Raw genomic sequence first — 18,327 nt, 5'->3', positions numbered from 1 at the left:
AGGACAGGTGGTACAGAACGGTCCAACTACTCGGAGCGTTCCGCGGCAACGAGGCCAGGCCCATCCTTCGCAACACCGGGGACAGGTAGAACCTCAGTAAGTAGTGACACTTGGTGTTTGCGTACTGAGGATCTACGCACAGCTTGATGCAGCCGCACACAACGGTAGCCGTCAGGGCAAGGGTGGCGTTCGGTACGCCCTTTCCCCCATTTTCCAGGTCTTTGTACATGGTGTCCCTGTGGACCCGGTCCATCCTCGACCCCCAAATGAAGTGGAAGATGGCCCGGGTGACCGCAGCGGCGCAGGCCCAGGGAATAGGCCAGGCCTACGCCACATACAACAGTACCAAAAGCCCCTCGCACCTGACAAACAGGTTCTTACCCGCGATGGAGGGGGACCGGAGCGTCCACCTGCCCAGCTTCTGCTTCAATTTGGTGATACGCTCCTCCCAAGTCTTAGTGCATGCCCCAGCTCCACCAGACCAAACACCCAGCACCTTCAGGTAGTCTGTCCTGATGGTGAAGGGGATGAAGGAGCGGTCGTCCCAGTTCCCGAAGAACATGACCTCGCTCTTACCCCTATTGACTTTGGCACCCGAGGCCAGTTCAAACTGGCCGCAGATGTCCAACAGTCTACTCACTGACTGACGATCGGTGCAGAAGACGGCGACATCGTCCATGTACAGGGAGGTCTTGACCTGAAGGCCTCCGCTGCCTGGGATAGTCATGCCCTTCAGGCTCACGTCCTTCCTGATGGATGCGGCAAAGGGCTCCACACAGCACACGAGCAAGGCAGGAGAGCGCGGGCAGCCCTGCCTGACTCCAGATATAAACAGGAAAACTGTCTGATTCCCACCCGTTGATCGAGACTGCGCTAACGATGTTGGCGTAGAGCAGCCGGATCCAATTGCGGATGCCCTCCCCGAACACCAATTTGGAGAGGACGTCCCTCATGTGAGCATGAAAGACCCTGTCGAAGGCCTTCTCCTGGTCCAGGCTGACGAGGCAGGTGTCCACCCGCCTGTCCTGTACGTAGGCGATCGTATCCCTGATGAGCACGAGGCTCTCGGTGATCCTCCTGCCTGGCACAGCACAGGTTTGGTCAGGGTGAATCACCGACTCCAGGACAGACCTGACCTGGTTGGCTATGACCTTGGCCAGGATTTTGTAGCCCACATTCAATAGTGAAATGGGACGCCAATTCTTAATTTCTTCCCTCTCCCCCTTCCTCTTGTAGATGAGAGTGATGATGCCCTTCCTCATGGACTTGCACATTTCCCCTGCCCGATGCGCACTATCGTACACCTCCAGCAGGTCCTGGCCGATCAGGTCCCACAGAGCGGAAAACAGCTCGACCGGTAAGCCGTCGCTTCCGGGAGTCCTATTCCTCTCCAAGGACTTGAGGGCTCTGGTCAGCTCGTCGAGGGATATCGGCCGGTCCAGCCACTCCCTTGTGCCGTCGTCTAAGACCTCCGTGATAAACGACAGGAACGACTCAGAGGCCGTGCTGTCCGTGGGCTTCGTGTCGTACAGTCCGGCATAGAAGGATCTGCTGATCCTCAGAATGTCGGGCCGAGACGACGTCACCGAGCCGTCGTCTTCCTTCAGCCGGCTAAACACAGAGCTCTCTTTGTGCACCTTCTGAAAGAAGAAACGCGAGCACGTCTCGTCCTGCTCCACGGAGCGGACCCTCGACCGGAAGATTATCCTGGAGGCCTCTGCAGCGAAGAGCGAGGCTTGCCGGCCCCTCACCTCGCGCAGGTCCTCCGTGACATCGACCCCCATAAACTGCAGAAGGAGCAGGTTCAGCACCCTTTTCTGGAGCCGCGACAGCGTTCCCCGCCCCTCTCTCGCCTTCCGAACACCCTTGAGGACAAAGAACCTCTTGATGTTCTCCTTCACCGTCTCCCACCAGTCGCCCGGAGACTCAAAGAGAGGTTTCACGGTTCTTCAACCGGCGTACTCCCTCTTAAGCTCCTCGACGTTCACTGGGGTCAACAGAGTCGTGTTGAGCTTCCACGTCCCCTTGCCAGCCTGGTCGCCCTGTAAGTGACAGTCGGCCAGCAGGAGGCAGTGGTCAGAGAAGAACACCGGCTGAACGCTGGTGGGCCTGACCGAGAACGCCCGTGACACAAAGAGGAAGTCTATCCTTGAGCGAATAGACCTGTCTGGCCGCGACCACGTGTACCTCCGCTGCGCTCCATCTGCAGGGGTGCTGAAGACGTCGAGCAGCTTGGCGTCCTTCACCGTGCCCATCAGGAATCTGGACGTGACATGCAGTTGACTCCCCCCACCCGCTGTCCCCACGCCGGATCTTCCATCTGCATCGATGTTGCAGTTGAAGTCTCCGCCTAGGATGACCGGCCTGGACGTAGCCAGCAGGGGTGGAAGCTGCTGCAGTACGGCCAACTGCTCACTCCGTACTGCTGGGGCGTACACGTTGATCAGCCTCAGGGGAGCATTCCTGTAGGTGAAGTCAGCCACTAGGAGGCACCCCCCCACCACCTCCTGAACTAGAGATGGTGAAGTCGCGCCCCCGCAGCAGAATAGCCAGGCCCGAGGAGCGACAGTCGTTACCCCCCGACAGATCGAAGGCCCACAGGCCCACGTGCCCAACCATTTCCCATACCTGCTGAGGTGCGGTATCCCGCACTCCTACAGAAACAGGAGGTCTGCCTTGATGGTGGTCAGGTAGGCCAACGTGGACACGCATCTTGCGGTGGACCTAACACTGCGCACATTAATGCTCGCAAGTCGTACCCCCATTGTGGGCAGTGACCGCAGTACCCTCCAAGTCTAAGATCCAGCCCCTCCATCTGTCCCTTCATGCCCATTGCCCGGGCTAACCGCTGGCCGCTCTCCGGGCTCAGGAAACCGTCCGTGTTGCCTTCCAGGTGGCATCCCCCCGTCAGGGGTGTGGAGGCAGGAGGGTCCGGCTCTGGGTCAGGCTGGGGACACGCTGTTTCCTTCTTCCTGCCTGGAAGTTCCGGGGGGCCCTCCAGTGCCCCAGCTGCACTTGACTGGGTATCGGAGGGAGCCTCAGGACGCCTCCCGTCACCTGGAAGTGGGGTGCTGCTTTCCTTCTCCCTCGAGATCTTTAACTTGAGCTTCGGGCGGGCCCTCTCCGAATCCCCCTCGTCAGAGGAGCTCTTATAGCCCCCCTGTAGCTGCGGTTCCTGGGCCAGTCAAAGCACCTTCCTCCTCGCTTTCCGGACCGTCGTCCACTCCCCTGGGTCACCTATCGCCGCCTCCATCGACTCTGGGTTGGCGGGGGGGAGCGGAGCCTGCAGGGGCGCTTTGCTGGCCTCGGGCCCATCCTGCAGGGCTGGGCCCTCCTTCACGACCTGGCCCTCCTGCACATCAGTGGGGTACTTGCTGGGCCCGGGTGCCTTCCTCTCCTCCAGGGGGGCTGGCCCCGCATTGCCCCTGCCAGCGACCTGGGCGTAGGTGGCCCCCCGCTGCGGGCATGCCATATAGAGGTGGCCTGCTTCCCCGCAAAGGTTGCAGTTTTTCTCTTGTGGGCAATCCTTTGCAAGGTGTCCCTCCTCCCTGCAGTTCCTGCAGATGGTGGCTTTGCAGTCGGCCGCCATGTGACCTGAGCTACCACAGGTATGGCAGACTTTAGGTTGCCCTGCATAGGTCAGGTAGCCCTTGCTCCTGCCGATCGCGAAGCTTGACGGTGGGTGTACGACATTCCCGTCCGCGCCCATCCTCAGCGTCGCCTTGACCTGCCTCTTAATGGTCCAGATGCCAAAGGCGTCCATGATGTCAGTCAGGTCTCCTTCCACCTTCACGTACCTTCCGAGGAAGGTCAGGACATCAACTGCTAGCACATGCGGGTTGCACATGTGTACAGTCACCATACGGCTCCTCTGTGCTGGCATCACAAACAGTGGGGCAGCGGTCAATACAGAGAGGGGGCCCTCACCTCCTTTCTCCTTGAAAACCTCCAGGAAGCGCTCGCAAAGCTTGGCACTCCGGAAGGTCACATCGTAAAAACCCCCTCCGGGGAAATCCTGCAGGCAGTAAATGTCCACAGCAGCGAATCCACAACAGTCCAACAGGACGCTCTTCACGAAGAAGGTGTGGTCCACAGGTGCACCTTCATCCACCTTTTTCACGGAAACGCGGATGGTGTTCCGGACCCCCTGACCTGGGGCACGAGCACTTGCCGCAGCCATCGTTGCAGGTTGGCTGCTCCCCTGAACCAGCGTTAGGCCGAAGCCAGCATTAAGATCCACTGGTTGCAAGGGTGCACAGCCAACCCGACGTCCTCCTTTCACCTCCAACACAGCACTCTCGTCCTCTCGGTCCACAAGAGAGTGGGTCTTTATTGTGTTCGAGATGTAAGCTGGTTCACTGAGCTGGAAGGTTTGTCCCCAGATGTATTGTCACTTTTTTTTTTATTTGAAAAAATATACTTTATTCATAGAATGTACAAAAAAAAAATAAAACATTTGTACACCTACCCAGTCATGCAAGCCACTCCAGGTTACCCGGGGGTACGTACACCAACTAAAGGGAAAAAAAACAAAACAGAGAGAGAAAAAAAACAAGCAAAGAAACCGCCCCGGCAGTCGTCACCCCGCACAGTCCCTGTTGGCCCCCTGACCAGTTGGGGAAGGCGCCAGCTGGGCCCAGTTACCAGATAGGATTCTTTTCCCTTTTCTGGACGAGGGGGCTCATACGGTGGTCTTCCCCCACCGCACCTTGGCGGCGGCTGCCCCAAGCTTTAGCGCGTCCATCAGCACATAGCCCTGGACCTTGGAGTGCGCCAGTCTGCAACACTCGGTCGGGGTCAGTTCTTTCAGCTGGCAGACCAGCAAGTTGCGGGCAGACCAAAGAGCGTCTTTCACCGCATTGATGGTCCTCCAGGCGCAGTTGATGTTGGTCTCGGTGTGCGTCCCCGGAAACAGCCCGTAGAGCACGGAGTCCCGCGTCACGGAGCTGCTCGGGACGAACCTCGACAAATACCACTGCATCCCCCTCCAGACCTCCTGCGCATAGGCACACTCCAGAAGGAGGTGATCGACAGTCTCGTCCCCCCCGCAGCCACCTCGAGGGCAGCGTGCGGTGGTGCAGAGATTCCGGGCATGCATAAAGGATCTCACTGGCAGAGCCCCTCTCACCGCCAGCCAAGCAACGTCCTTGTGCTTGTTTGAAAGTTCTGGCGATGAGGCATTCTGCCAAACGACTTTGGCAGTCTGCATGGGGAACCACACGACGGGATCGACCCTCTCCTTTTCCCGAAGGGTCCTGAGGATACTACGTGCTGACCACTGCCTGACGGCCTTGTGGTCAAAGGTGTTTCCTTTCAAAAATTTCTCCACGAAGGACAGGTGGTACGGAACGGTCCAACTACTCGGAGCGTTCCGCGGCAACGAGGCCAGGCCCATCCTTCGCAACACCGGGAACAGGTAGAACCTCAGTAAGTAGTGACACTTGGTGTTTGCATACTGAGGATCTACGCACAGCTTGATGCAGCCACGCACAAAGGTAGCCATCAGGGCGAGGGTGGCGTTCGGTACGCCCTTTCCCCCATTTCCCAGGTCTTTGTACATGGGATCTCTGCGGACCCGGTCCATCCTCGACCCCCAAATGAAGTGGAAGATGGCCCGGGTGACCGCAGCGGCGCAGGTCCAGGTAATAGGCCAGGCCTGCGCCACATACAACAGTACCGAAAGCCCCTCGCACCTGACAACCAGGTTCTTACCCGCGATGGAGAGGGACCGGAGCGTCCACCTGCCCAGCTTCTGCTTCAATTTGGAGATACGCTCCTCCCAAGCCTTAGTGCATGCCCCAGCTCCACCAAACCAAACACCCAGCACCTTCAGGTAGTCTGTCCTGACGGTGAAGGGAATGAAGGAGCGGTCGTCCCAGTTCCCGAAGAACATGACCTCGCCCTTACCCCTATTGACTTTGGCACCCGAGGCCAGTTCAAACTGGCCGCAGATGTCCAACAGCCTACTCACCGACCGACGATCGGTGCAGAAGACGGCGACATCATCCATGTACAGGGAGGTCTTGACCTGAAGGCCTCCGCTGCCTGGGATAGTCACGCCCTTCAGGCTCACGTCCTTCCTGATGGAGGCGGCGAAGGGCTCCACACAGCACACGAACAAGGCAGGAGAGAGCGGGCAGCCCTGCCTGACTCCAGATCTAACAGGAAAACTGTCTGATTCCCACCCGTTGATCGAGACTGCGCTAACGATGTTGGCGTAGAGCAGCCGGATCCAATTGCGGATGCCCTCCCCGAACCCCAATTTGGAGAGGACGTCCCTCATGTAAGCATGAGAGACCCTGTCGAAGGCCTTCTCCTGGTCCAGGCTGACGAGGCAGGTGTCCACCCGCCTGTCCTGTACGTAGGCGATCGTATCCCTGATGAGCGCGAGGCTCTCAGCGATCTTCCTGCCCGGCACAGCACAGGTTTGGTCAGGGTGAATCACCGACTCCAGGACAGACCTGACCCGGTTGGCAATGACCTTGGCCAGGATTTTGTAGTCCACGTTCAAAAGTGAAATGGGACGCCAATTCTTAATTTCTTCCCTCTCCCCCTTCCTCTTGTAAATGAGGGTGATGATGCCCTTCCTCATGGACTTGCACATTTCCCCTGCCCGAAGCGCACTATCGTACACCTCCAGCAGGTCCTGGCCGACCAGGCCCCAGAGCAGAATACAGCTCGACCGGTAAGCCATCACTTCCGGGAGTCCTATTCCTCTGCAAGGACTTGAGGGCTCTGGCCAGCTCGTCCAGGGATATCGGCCGGTCCAGCCACTCCCTCGTGCCGTCATCTAAGACCTCCGTGATAGACGACAGGAACGACTCGGAGGCCGTGCTGTCCGTGGGCTTCGTGTCGTACAGTCCGGCATAGAAGGATCTGCTGATCCTCAAAACGTCGGGCCGAGACGACGTCACCGAGCCGTCGTCCTCCTTCAGCCGGCTAAGCACAGAGCTCTCTTTGTGCACCTTCTGAAAGAAGAAACGCGAGCACGTCTCGTCCTGCTCCACAGAGCGGACCCTGGACCGGAAGATTATCCTGGAGGCCTCCGCGGCGAAGAGCGAGGCTTGCTGGCCCCTCACCTCGCGCAGGTCCTCCGTGACATCGACCCCCATCAACTGCAGAAGGAGCAGGTTCTGCACCCTTTTCTGGAGTCGCGACAGCTTCCCCCGCCTCTCTCTTGCCTTCTGAACACCCTTGAGGACAAAGAACCTCTTGATGTTCTCCTTCACCGTCTCCCACCAGTCGCCTGGAGACTCAAAGAGGGGTTTCACGGTCCTCCAACCGGTGTACTCCCTCTTAAGCTCCTCGACGTTCTCTGGGGTCAACAGAGTCGTGTTGAGCTTCCACGTCCCCTTGCCGGCCGGCTGGTCGTCCTGTAAGTGACAGTCGGCCAACAGGAGGCAGTGGTCAGAGAAGAACACCGGCTCGACACCAGTGGATCTGACCGAGAACGTCCGTGACACAAACAGGAAGTCTATCCTTGAGCGGATAGACCCGTCTGGCCGCGACCAGGTGTACCTCTGCTGCGCTCCGTCTGCAGGGGTGCTGAAGACGTCGAGCAGCTTGGCGTCCTTCACCGTGCCCATCAGGAATCCGGACGTGACGTCCAGTTGAATCCCCCCACCCGCTGTCCCCACGCCGGATCTTCCATCTGCATCAATGATGCAGTTGAAGTCTCCGCCTAGAATGACCGGCCTGGACGTAGCCAGCAGGGGTGGAAGCTGCTGCAGTACGGCCAACTGCTCACTCCGTACCACTGGGGTGTACACGTTGATAAGCCTCAGGGGAGCATTCCTGTAGGTGATGTCAGCCACTAGGAGGCGCCCCCCCACCACCTCCTGAACTTGAGAGATGGTGAAGTTGTGCCCCCGCAGCAGAATAGCCAGGCCCGAGGAGCGACAGTCGTTACCCCCCTACCAGATCGAAGGCCCACAGGTCCAGGCGCCGGACCATTTCCCGTACCTGCCGAGGTGCGGTATCCCGCACTCCTGCAGAAACAGGAGGTCCGCCTTGATGGTGGTCAGGTAGGCCAACGTGGGCACACATCTTGCGGTTGACTTGACGCTGCACACATTAATGCTCGCAATTCGTACCCCCATTGTGGGCAGTGACCGCAGTACCCTCCCCAAGTCCAAGGTCCAGCCCCTCCATCTGTCCCTTCATCCCCATTGCCCGGGCTAACTGCTGGACGCTCTCTGGGCTCAGGAAACCGTCTGTGCTGCCTTCCGGGTGGCATCCCCCCGTCAGGGGTGCGGAGGCAGGAGGGTCCGGCTCCGGATCAGGCTGGGGACGTGCTGTTTCCTCCTTCCCGCCTGGAAGTTCCGGGGGGCCCTCCAGTGCTCCAGCGGCACTTGACTGGGTGTCGGAGTGAGCCTCAGGACACCTCCCGTCACCTGGAAGCGGGGTGCTGCTTTCCTTCCCCCTCGAGACCTTTAACTTCTGCTTCGGGTGGGCCCTCTCCGAATCCTCCTCGTCAGAGGAGCTCTTATAGCCCCCCTGTAGCTGTCTCTTCCCTCCTGATTGTTGCGGTTCCTGGGCCCGTCGACGCACCTTCCTCCTCGCTTTCCGGACTGTAGTCCACTCCCCTGGGTCGCCTGTCGCCGCCTCCATTGGCTCCGGGTTGTCGGGGGGGATCGGAGCCTGCAGGGGTGCTTTGCTGGCCTCGGGCCCATCCTGCAGGGCTGGGCCCTCCTGCACGGCCTGGCCCTCCTGCACATTAGTGGGGTCCTTGCTGGGCCCTGGTGCCTTCCTCTCCTCCGGGGGGGCTGGCCCCGCATTTCCCCTGCCGGCGACCTGGGCGTAGGTGGTACCCCGCCGCGGGCATGCCCTATAGAAGTGGCCCGCTTCCCCGCAAAGGTTGCAGCTTCTCTCTCGTGGGCAATCCTTTGCAAGGTGTCCCTCCTCCCTGCAGTTCCTGCAGATGGTGACTTTGCAGTCGGCCGCCATGTGACCTGACCTACCACAGGCATGGCAGACTTTAGGTTGCCCTGCATAGGTCAGGTAGCCCCTGCTCCCGCCGATCGCGAAGCTGGACGGTGGGTGTGCGACATTCCCGTCTGCGCCCATCCTCAGCGTCACCTTGACCTGCCTCTTACTCGTCCAGATGCCAAAGGGGTCCACGATGTCAGTTAGGTCCCCTTCCACCTTCACATACCTTCCGAGGAAGGTCAGGACATCAACTGCTGGCACATGGGGTTGTACATGTGTACAGTCACCATACGGCTCCTCTGTGCTGGCATCACAAACAGTGGGACAGCGGTCAATACAGAGAGGGGGCCCTCACCTCCTTTCTCCTTGAAAACCTCCAGGAAGCGCTCGCAAAGCTTGGCACTCCGGAAGGTCACATCGTAAAAACCTCCTCCGGGGAAATCCTGCAGGCAGTAAATGTCCGCAGCAGCGAACCCACAACAGTCCAACAGGACCCTCTTCACGAAGAAGGTGCGGTCCACAGGTGCACCTTCATCCATCTTCTTTACAGAAACACGGATGGTGTTCCGGACCCCCTGACCTGGGGCACGAGCACTTGCCGCAGCCATCGTTGCAGGTTGGCTGCTCCCCTGAACCAGCGTTAGGCCGAAGCCAGCATTAAGATCCACTGGTCGCAAGGGTGCACAGCCAACCCGACGTCCTCCTTTCACCTCCAAGACAGCACTCTCGTCCTCTCAGTCCACAAGAGAGTGGGTCTTTATTGTGTTCGAGATGTAAGCTGGTTCACTGAGCTGTAAGGTTTGTCCCCAGACGTTTCGTCACCATTCTAGGTAACATCATCAGTGAGCTTCCGACGAAGCGCTGATGTTATGTCCCGCTTTCTATTTATCTGTTTAGGTTTCCTTGGATTGGTGATGTCATTTCCTGCGTTGGTGATGTCATTTCCTGTTCTTTTTCTCAGGGGATGGTAGATTGGCTCCAAATCAATGAATGACATCACCAACCCAAGGAAACCTAACCAGATAAATAGAAAGCGGGACATAACACCAGCGCTTCGTCGGAAGCTCACTGATGATGTTACCTAGAATGGTGACGAAACGTCTGGGGACAAACCTTACAGCTCAGTGAACCAGCTTACATCTCGAACACAATAAAGACCCACTCTCTTGTGGACTGAGAGGACGAGAGTGCTGTGTTGGAGGTGAAAGGAGGATGTCGGGTTGGCTGTGCACCCTTGCGACCAGTGGATCTTAATGCTGGCTTCGGCCTAACGCTGGTTCAGGGGAGCAGCCAACCTGCAACGATGGCTGCGGCAAGTGCTCGTGCCCCAGGTCAGGGGGTCCGGAACACCATCCGTGTTTCTGTAAAGAAGATGGATGAAGGTGCACCTGTGGACCGCACCTTCTTCGTGAAGAGGGTCCTGTTGGACTGTTGTGGGTTTGCTGCTGCGGACATTTACTGCCTGCAGGATTTCCCTGGAGGAGGTTTTTACGATGTGACCTTCCAGAGTGCCAAGCTTTGCGAGCGCTTCCTGGAGGTTTTCAAGGAGAAAGGAGGTGAGGGCCCCCTCTCTGTATTGACCGCTGTCCCACTGTTTGTGATGCCAGCACAGAGGAGCCGTATGGTGACTGTACACATGTACAACCCGCATGTGCCAGCAGTTGATGTCCTGACCTTCCTCGGAAGGTATGTGAAGGTGGAAGGGGACCTAACTGACATCGTGGACCCCTTTGGCATCTGGACGAGTAAGAGGCAGGTCAAGGTGACGCTGAGGATGGGCGCAGACGGGAATGTCGCACACCCACCGTCCAGCTTCGCGATCGGCGGGAGCAGGGGCTACCTGACCTATGCAGGGCAACCTAAAGTCTGCCATGCCTGTGGTAGGTCAGGTCACATGGCGGCCGACTGCAAAGTCACCATCTGCAGGAACTGCAGGGAGGAGGGACACCTTGCAAAGGATTGCCCACGAGAGAGAAGCTACAACCTTTGCGGGGAAGCGGGCCACTTCTATAGGGCATGCCCGCGGCGGGGTACCACCTACGCCCAGGTCGCCGGCAGGGGAAATGCGGGGCCAGCCCCCCCGGAGGAGAGGAAGGCACCAGGGCCCAGCAAGGACCCCACTAATGTGCAGGAGGGCCAGGCCGTGCAGGAGGGCCCAGCCCTGCAGGATGGGCCCGAGGCCAGCAAAGCACCCCTGCAGGCTCCGATCCCCCCCGACAACCCGGAGCCAATGGAGGCGGCGACAGGCGACCCAGGGGAGTGGACAACAGTCCGGAAAGCGAGGAGGAAGGTGCGTCGACGGGCCCAGGAACCGCAACAATCAGGAGGGAAGAGACAGCTACAGGGGGGCTATAAGAGCTCCTCTGACGAGGAGGATTTGGAGAGGGCCCACCCGAAGCAGAAGTTAAAGGTCTCGAGGGGGAAGGAAAGCAGCACCCCGCTTCCAGGTGACGGGAGGCGTCCTGAGGCTCACTCCGACACCCAGTCAAGTGCCGCTGGAGCACTGGAGGGCCTCCCGGAACTTCCAGGCGGGAAGGAGGAAACAGCACGTCCCCAGCCTGATCCGGAGCCGGACCCTCCTGCCTCCGCACCCCTGACGGGGGGATGCCACCCGGAAAGCAGCACAGACGGTTTCCTGAGCCCAGAGAGCGTCCAGCAGTTAGCCCGGGCAATGGGCATGAAGGGACAGATGGAGGGGCTGGGACCTTGGACTTGGGGAGGGTACTGCGGTCACTGCCCACAATGGGGGTACGAATTGCGAGCATTAATGTGCGCAGCGTCAAGTCAACCGCGAGATGTGTGTCCACGTTGGCCTACCTGACCACCATCAAGGCGGACCTCCTGTTTCTGCAGGAGTGCGGGATACCGCACCTCGGCAGGTACGGGAAATGGTCCGGCGCCTGGACCTGTGGGCCTTCGATCTGGTAGGGGGGTAACGACTGTCGCTCCTCGGGCCTGGCTATTCTGCTGCGGGGGCACAACTTCACCATCTCTCAAGTTCAGGAGGTGGTGGGGGGGCGCCTCCTAGTGGCTGACATCACCTACAGGAATGCTCCCCTGAGGCTGATCAACGTGTACGCCCCAGCGGTACGGAGTGAGCGGTTGGCCGTACTGCAGCAGCTTCCACCCCTGCTGGCTACGTCCAGGCCGGTCATTCTAGGCGGAGACTTCAACTGCATCATTGATGCAGATGGAAGATCCGGCGTGGGGACAGCGGGTGGGGGGAGTCAACTGGACGTCACGTCCAGATTCCTGATGGGCACGGTGAAGGACGCCAAGCTGCTCGACGTCTTCAGCACCCCTGCAGACGGAGCGCAGCAGAGGTACACCTGGTCGCGGCCAGACGGGTCTATCCGCTCAAGGATAGACTTCCTGTTTGTGTCACGGACGTTCTCGGTCAGATCCACTGGTATCGAGCCGGTGTTCTTCTCTGACCACTGCCTCCTGTTGGCCGACTGTCACTTACAGGACGACCAGCCGGCCGGCAAGGGGACGTGGAAGCTCAACACGACTCTGTTGACCCCAGAGAACGTCGAGGAGCTTAAGAGGGAGTACACCGGTTGGAGGACCGTGAAACCCCTCTTTGAGTCTCCAGGCGACTGGTGGGAGACGGTGAAGGAGAACATCAAGAGGTTCTTTGTCCTCAAGGGTGTTCAGAAGGCAAGAGAGAGGCGGGGAAAGCTGTCGCGACTCCAGAAAAGGGTGCAGAACCTGCTCCTTCTGCAGTTGATGGGGGTCGATGTCACGGAGGACCTCCGCGAGGTGAGGGGCCAGCAAGCCTCGCTCTTCGCCGCGGAGGCCTCCAGGATAATCTTCCAGTCCAGGGTCCGCTCTGTGGAGCAGGACGAGACGTGCTCACGTTTCTTCTTTCAGAAGGTGCACAAAGAGAGCTCTGTGCTTAGCCGGCTGAAGTAGGACGACGGCTCGGTGACGTCGTCTCGGCCCGACGTTTTGAGGATCAGCAGATCCTTCTATGCCGGACTGTACGACACGAAGCCCACGGACAGCACGGCCTCCGAGTCGTTCCTGTCGTCTATCACGGAGGTCTTAGATGACGGCACGAGGGAGTGGCTGGACCGGCCGATATCCCTCGAGGAGCTGGCCAGAGCCCTCAAGTCCTTGCAGAGGAATAGGACTCCCGGAAGTGATGGCTTACCGGTCGAGCTGTATTCTGCTCTGTGGGGCCTGGTCGGCCAGGACCTGCTGGAGGTGTACGATAGTGCGCTTCGGGCAGGGGAAATGTGCAAGTCCATGAGGAAGGGCATCATCACCCTCATTTACAAGAGGAAGGGGGAGAGGGAAGAAATTAAGAATTGGCGTCCCATTTCACTTTTGAACGTGGACTACAAAATCCTGGCCAAGGTCATTGCCAACCGGGTCAGGTCTGTCCTGGAGTCGGTGATTCACCCTGACCAAACCTGTGCTGTGCCGGGCAGGAAGATCGCTGAGAGCCTCGCGCTCATCAGGGATACGATCGCCTACGTACAGGACAGGCGGGTGGACACCTGCCTCGTCAGCCTGGACCAGGAGAAGGCCTTCGACAGGGTCTCTCATGCTTACATGAGGGACGTCCTCTCCAAATTGGGGTTCGGGGAGGGCATCCGCAATTGGATCCGGCTGCTCTACGCCAACATCGTTAGCGCAGTCTCGATCAACGGGTGGGAATCAGACAGTTTTCCTGTTAGATCTGGAGTCAGGCAGGGCTGCCCGCTCTCTCCTGCCTTGTTCGTGTGCTGTGTGGAGCCCTTCGCCGCCTCCATCAGGAAGGACGTGAGCCTGAAGGGCGTGATTATCCCAGGCAGCGGAGGCCTTCAGGTCAAGACCTCCCTGTACATGGATGATGTCACCGTCTTCTGCACCGATCGTCGGTCGGTGAGTAGGCTGTTGGACATCTGCGGCCAGTTTGAACTGGCCTCGGGTGCCAAAGTCAATAGGGGTAAGAGCGAGGTCATGTTCTTCCAGAACTGGGACGACAGCTCCTTCATCCCCTTCACCGTCAGGACAGACTACCTGAAGGTGCTGGGTGTTTGGTTTGGTGGAGCTGGGGCATGCACTAAGGCTTGGGAGGAGCGTATCTCCAAATTGAAGCAGAAGCTGGGCAGGTGGACGCTCCGGTCCCTCTCCATCGCGGGTAAGAACCTGGTTGTCAGGTGCGAGGGGCTTTCGGTACTGTTGTATGTGGCGCAGGCCTGGCCTATTACCTGGACCTGCGCCGCTGTGGTCACCCGGGCCATCTTCCACTTCATTTGGGGGTCGAGGATGGACCGGGTCCGCAGAGATACCATGTACAAAGACCTGGGAAATGGGGGAAAGGGCGTACCGAACGCCACCCTCGCCCTGACGGCTACCTTTGTGTGTGGCTGCATCAAGCTGTGCGTAGATCCTCAGTACGCAAACACCAAGTGTCACTACTTACTGAGGTTCTACCTGTTCCCGGTGTTGCGAAGGATGGGCCTGGCCTCGTTGCCGCGGAACGCTCCGAGTAGTTGGACCGTTCCGTACCACCTGTCCTTCGTGGAGAAATTTTTGAAAGGAAACATCTTTGACCACAAGGCCGTCAGGCAGTGGTCAGCACGTAGTATCCTCAGGACCCTTCGGGAAAAGGAGAGGGTCGATCCCGTCGTGTGGTTCCCCATGCAGACTGCCAAAGTCGTTTGGCAGAATGCCTCATCGCCAGAACTTTCAAACAAGCACAAGGACATTGCTTGGCTGGCGGTGAGAGGGGCTCTGCCAGTGAGATCCTTTATGCATGCCCGGAATCTCTGCACCACCGCACGCTGCCCTCGAGGTGGCTGCGGGGGGGACGAGACTGTCGATCACCTCCTTCTGGAGTGTGCCTATGCGCAGGAGGTCTGGAGGGGGATGCAGTGGTATTTGTCGAGGTTCGTCCCGAGCAGCTCCGTGACGCGGGACTCCGTGCTCTACGGGCTGTTTCCGGGGACGCACACCGAGACCAACATCAACTGCGCCTGGAGGACCATCAATGCGGTGAAAGACGCTCTTTGGTCTGCCCGCAACTTGCTGGTCTGCCAGCTGAAAGAACTGACCCCGACCGAGTGTTGCAGACTGGCGCACTCCAAGGTCCAGGGCTACGTGCTGAGGGACGCGCTAAAGCTTGGGGCAGCCGCCGCCAAGGCGCGGTGGGGGAAGACCACCGTATGAGCCCCCTCGTCCAGAAAAGGGAAAAGAACCCTATCTGGTAACTGGGCCCAGCTGGCGCCTTCCCCAACTGGTCAGGGGCCAACAGGGACTGTGCGGGGTGACGACTGCCGGGGCGGTTTCTTTGCTTTGTTTTTTTTTCTCTGTTTTGTTTTTTTTTCCCTTTAGTTGGTGTACGTACCCCCGGGTAACCTGGAGTGGCTTGCATGACTGGGTAGGTGTGTAAATGTTTTATTTTTTGTACATTCTATGAATAAAGTATATTTTTTCAAATAAAAAAAAAGGTGATGAAATGTCTGAAAACTAACCTTTCAGCTCAGCGAGCAATCTCACATCCAGAACCTCAACCTGAGCTACAAATCTTCTCAAAACTCGCTTTCCCTAAGACTTTTCCATCCACCTTATAGTTCGTCCTTGAATTTGATCTTCCAAAATGCATCACCTCACATTTGCCCGGATTGAACTCCATCTGCCATTTATCTGCCCAACTCTCCAGTCTCTCTATATTCTGCTGTAATCTCTGACAGTCCCCTTCACTATCAGCTACTCCACCAATCTTAGTGTCATCAGCAAACTTGCTGATCAGACCACCCACACCTTCCTCCAGATCATTTACATATATCACAAACAACAGTGGTCCCAGCACAGATCCCTGTGGAACACCACTGGTCACAGGTCTCCAATTTGAGAAACTCCCTTCTACTACTACCCTCTGTCTCCTGTTGCCTCGCCAGTTTTTTATCCATCTAGCTAGCATACCCTGGACCCCATGTGACTTCACTTTCTCCATCAGCCTGCCATGGGGAACCTTATCAAACGCCTTACTGAAGTCCATGTATATGACATCAACAGCCTTTCGCTCATCAATCAACTTTGTCACGTCCTCAAAGAATTCTATTAGGTTGGTAAGACATGACCTTCCCTGCACAAAACCACGTTGCCTATCACTGATTCGGCCATTTTCTTCCAAATGGGAATAGATTCTATCCCTCAGTGTCTTCTCCAGTAGCGTCCCTACCACTGACGTCAGGCTCACCGGTCGATAATTACCTGGATTATCCCTGCTGTCCTTCTTAAACAAGGGGACAAGATTAGTAAGTCTCCAGTCCTCTGGGACCTCACTCATGTCTAAGGACACTGCAAAGATATCTGTTAAGGCCCCGGCTATTTCCTCTCTCGCTTCCCTCAAAACCTGGGATAGATCCCATCTGGACAAGGGGACTTGTCCACCTTAGTGTCTAATGTGGTGCCATTGTTCAAGAATGGTGTTAAGGAGAAGCCAGAGTACGATAGACTGCTGAGCCTGACATCAGTGGTGGGTAGGTTACAGTGTTATAGAGTCATAATGTCATACAGCATGGATACAGACCCTTGGGTTCAACCAGTTCATTCCGGTGAAGATCCCAAACCAAACTAGTCCTGCCTGCCTGCGCTTGACCCATACCCCTCCAAACATTTCTTATTCATGTACTTAAGTAAATGTCTTTTATCGGTTATAACTGTACCCACATCCATCATTTCTTCTGGATGTTCATTCCACACATGAACCACTCTCCATGGGAAAAAAAGTTGACTTTCATGTTTTTTTTTACATTTTTCTCCCCTTAAAAATATGCCCCATAGTCTTGAATCCCCCACCCCAGGGAAATGATACCTGCCATTAGCCTTATCTATACACATCATTATTTTATAAACTTCTATAAGATCACCTCCCAACCACCTACAGAGATTGTTGGAGGCACTTCTGAGAGACAGGATTTACATGTATTTAGAAAGACAAGGAATGATTAGGGATAGCCAACATGGCTTTGTGTGTGGGAAGTCATGTCTCATTAACTTGATTGAACTTTTTTCAAAATGTGACAAAGGAGATTGATGAAGGTGGAGTGGTGGACATTGTTTAAATTGATTTCTGCAAAGCACTTGTCGAGTTCTGCATGGTCGATGGGTTATCAAGGCTAGGTCATAGAAATCCAGGGAGAGTTAGTCATTTGGATATAAAATTGGGTCGAAGTGAGGAGACAGAGGGTGGCGGTGAATGGTTGCTTTTCAGACTGGAGGCTGGTGACCAGTAGTGTGCTGCAAGGATTGGTGCGGTCCACTTCTTTTTGTCCCTTATATAAATGATTTGGATGTAAATGCAGGAGATATGCTTAGTACATTTGTAGATGACTTTTGGAGATGTAGTGGACAATGAAGAAGATTATCTCAGATTAAAACATGACCTTGATCAGATGGGCTGATGGCTTGAGGAGTGGCAGGTAGTTTTTAATTTAGATAAATGTGATGAGCTGTATTTTGGAAAGGCAAAACAGGAGAGGATTTATACACTTAATGGTAAGGTGCTGGGGAGTATGGCCAAACAGAGACCTTGGGGTGGGGGTTCATAGTTCCTTGAAAGTGGAATTGCAGATTTACAGGGTAATGAGAAGGTGCTTGGTATGCTTGCCTTTATTAATCTGTGCATTGAGTATAGGAGTTGGGAGATCGTGTTATGGTTGTACAGGACATTGATTCAGCCACTTTCGGAATACTGTGTTCAATTCTGATCTCCTTTCCAAAGGAAACATGTTGTGAAACTTGAAATGGTTCAGAAAAGATTTACAAGGCTGATGACAGAATTTGAGTGTTTAAGCTATAGGGAGAGACCGTATAGGGTTGGACTATTTTCCCTGGAGCTTTGCAGGCTGATAGGTGACTTTATAGAGGTTTATAAAACCAAGAGTGACGTGAATAGGGTGAATAGCCAAGGTCTTTTTTTCCCCAGGGTAAGGGTGTCCTAATCTAGTGGACGTAAGTTTAAGATGAGAGGAGAAAGATTTAAAATGGACATGAGGGATAATGTTTTCGCACAGAGGGTGGTGCTGTATGGAATGAACTTAACAGATGAAGTTGTGGAGGTTGGTGTAATTACAACATTTAAAAGGCATCTGAATGAGTACATGAATAGGAAAGATTTAGAGGGATGTGGTCCAAATGCTAGCAAATGGGACTAGGCTAATTTAGGAAATCTAGTTGGCATGAATAAGTTGGACTGAAGGGTCTGTTTCTTTGCTGCATGATTCTATGACATTATGACTATAAGTGACCAACAAGTTTAAGTGAGTTGAGTTCATAAATTCTAAGCCATTCAGCTTTTGATGATTTGACAGATTAGGTCAGTTTCATTCTGCTCACTTAAATTATTAAATGTGTGAATAATGTACCGTGTATTCAGAATCACAAATGAAAGCTGATTCA

This window comes from Stegostoma tigrinum, chromosome 7 (assembly GCF_030684315.1).
Source record: "Stegostoma tigrinum isolate sSteTig4 chromosome 7, sSteTig4.hap1, whole genome shotgun sequence".
In the NCBI taxonomy this organism is placed as follows: domain Eukaryota; kingdom Metazoa; phylum Chordata; class Chondrichthyes; order Orectolobiformes; family Stegostomatidae; genus Stegostoma; species Stegostoma tigrinum.
The sequence above is the reverse complement of the archived record's forward strand: the minus strand, read 5'-3'. Positions refer to the sequence as shown.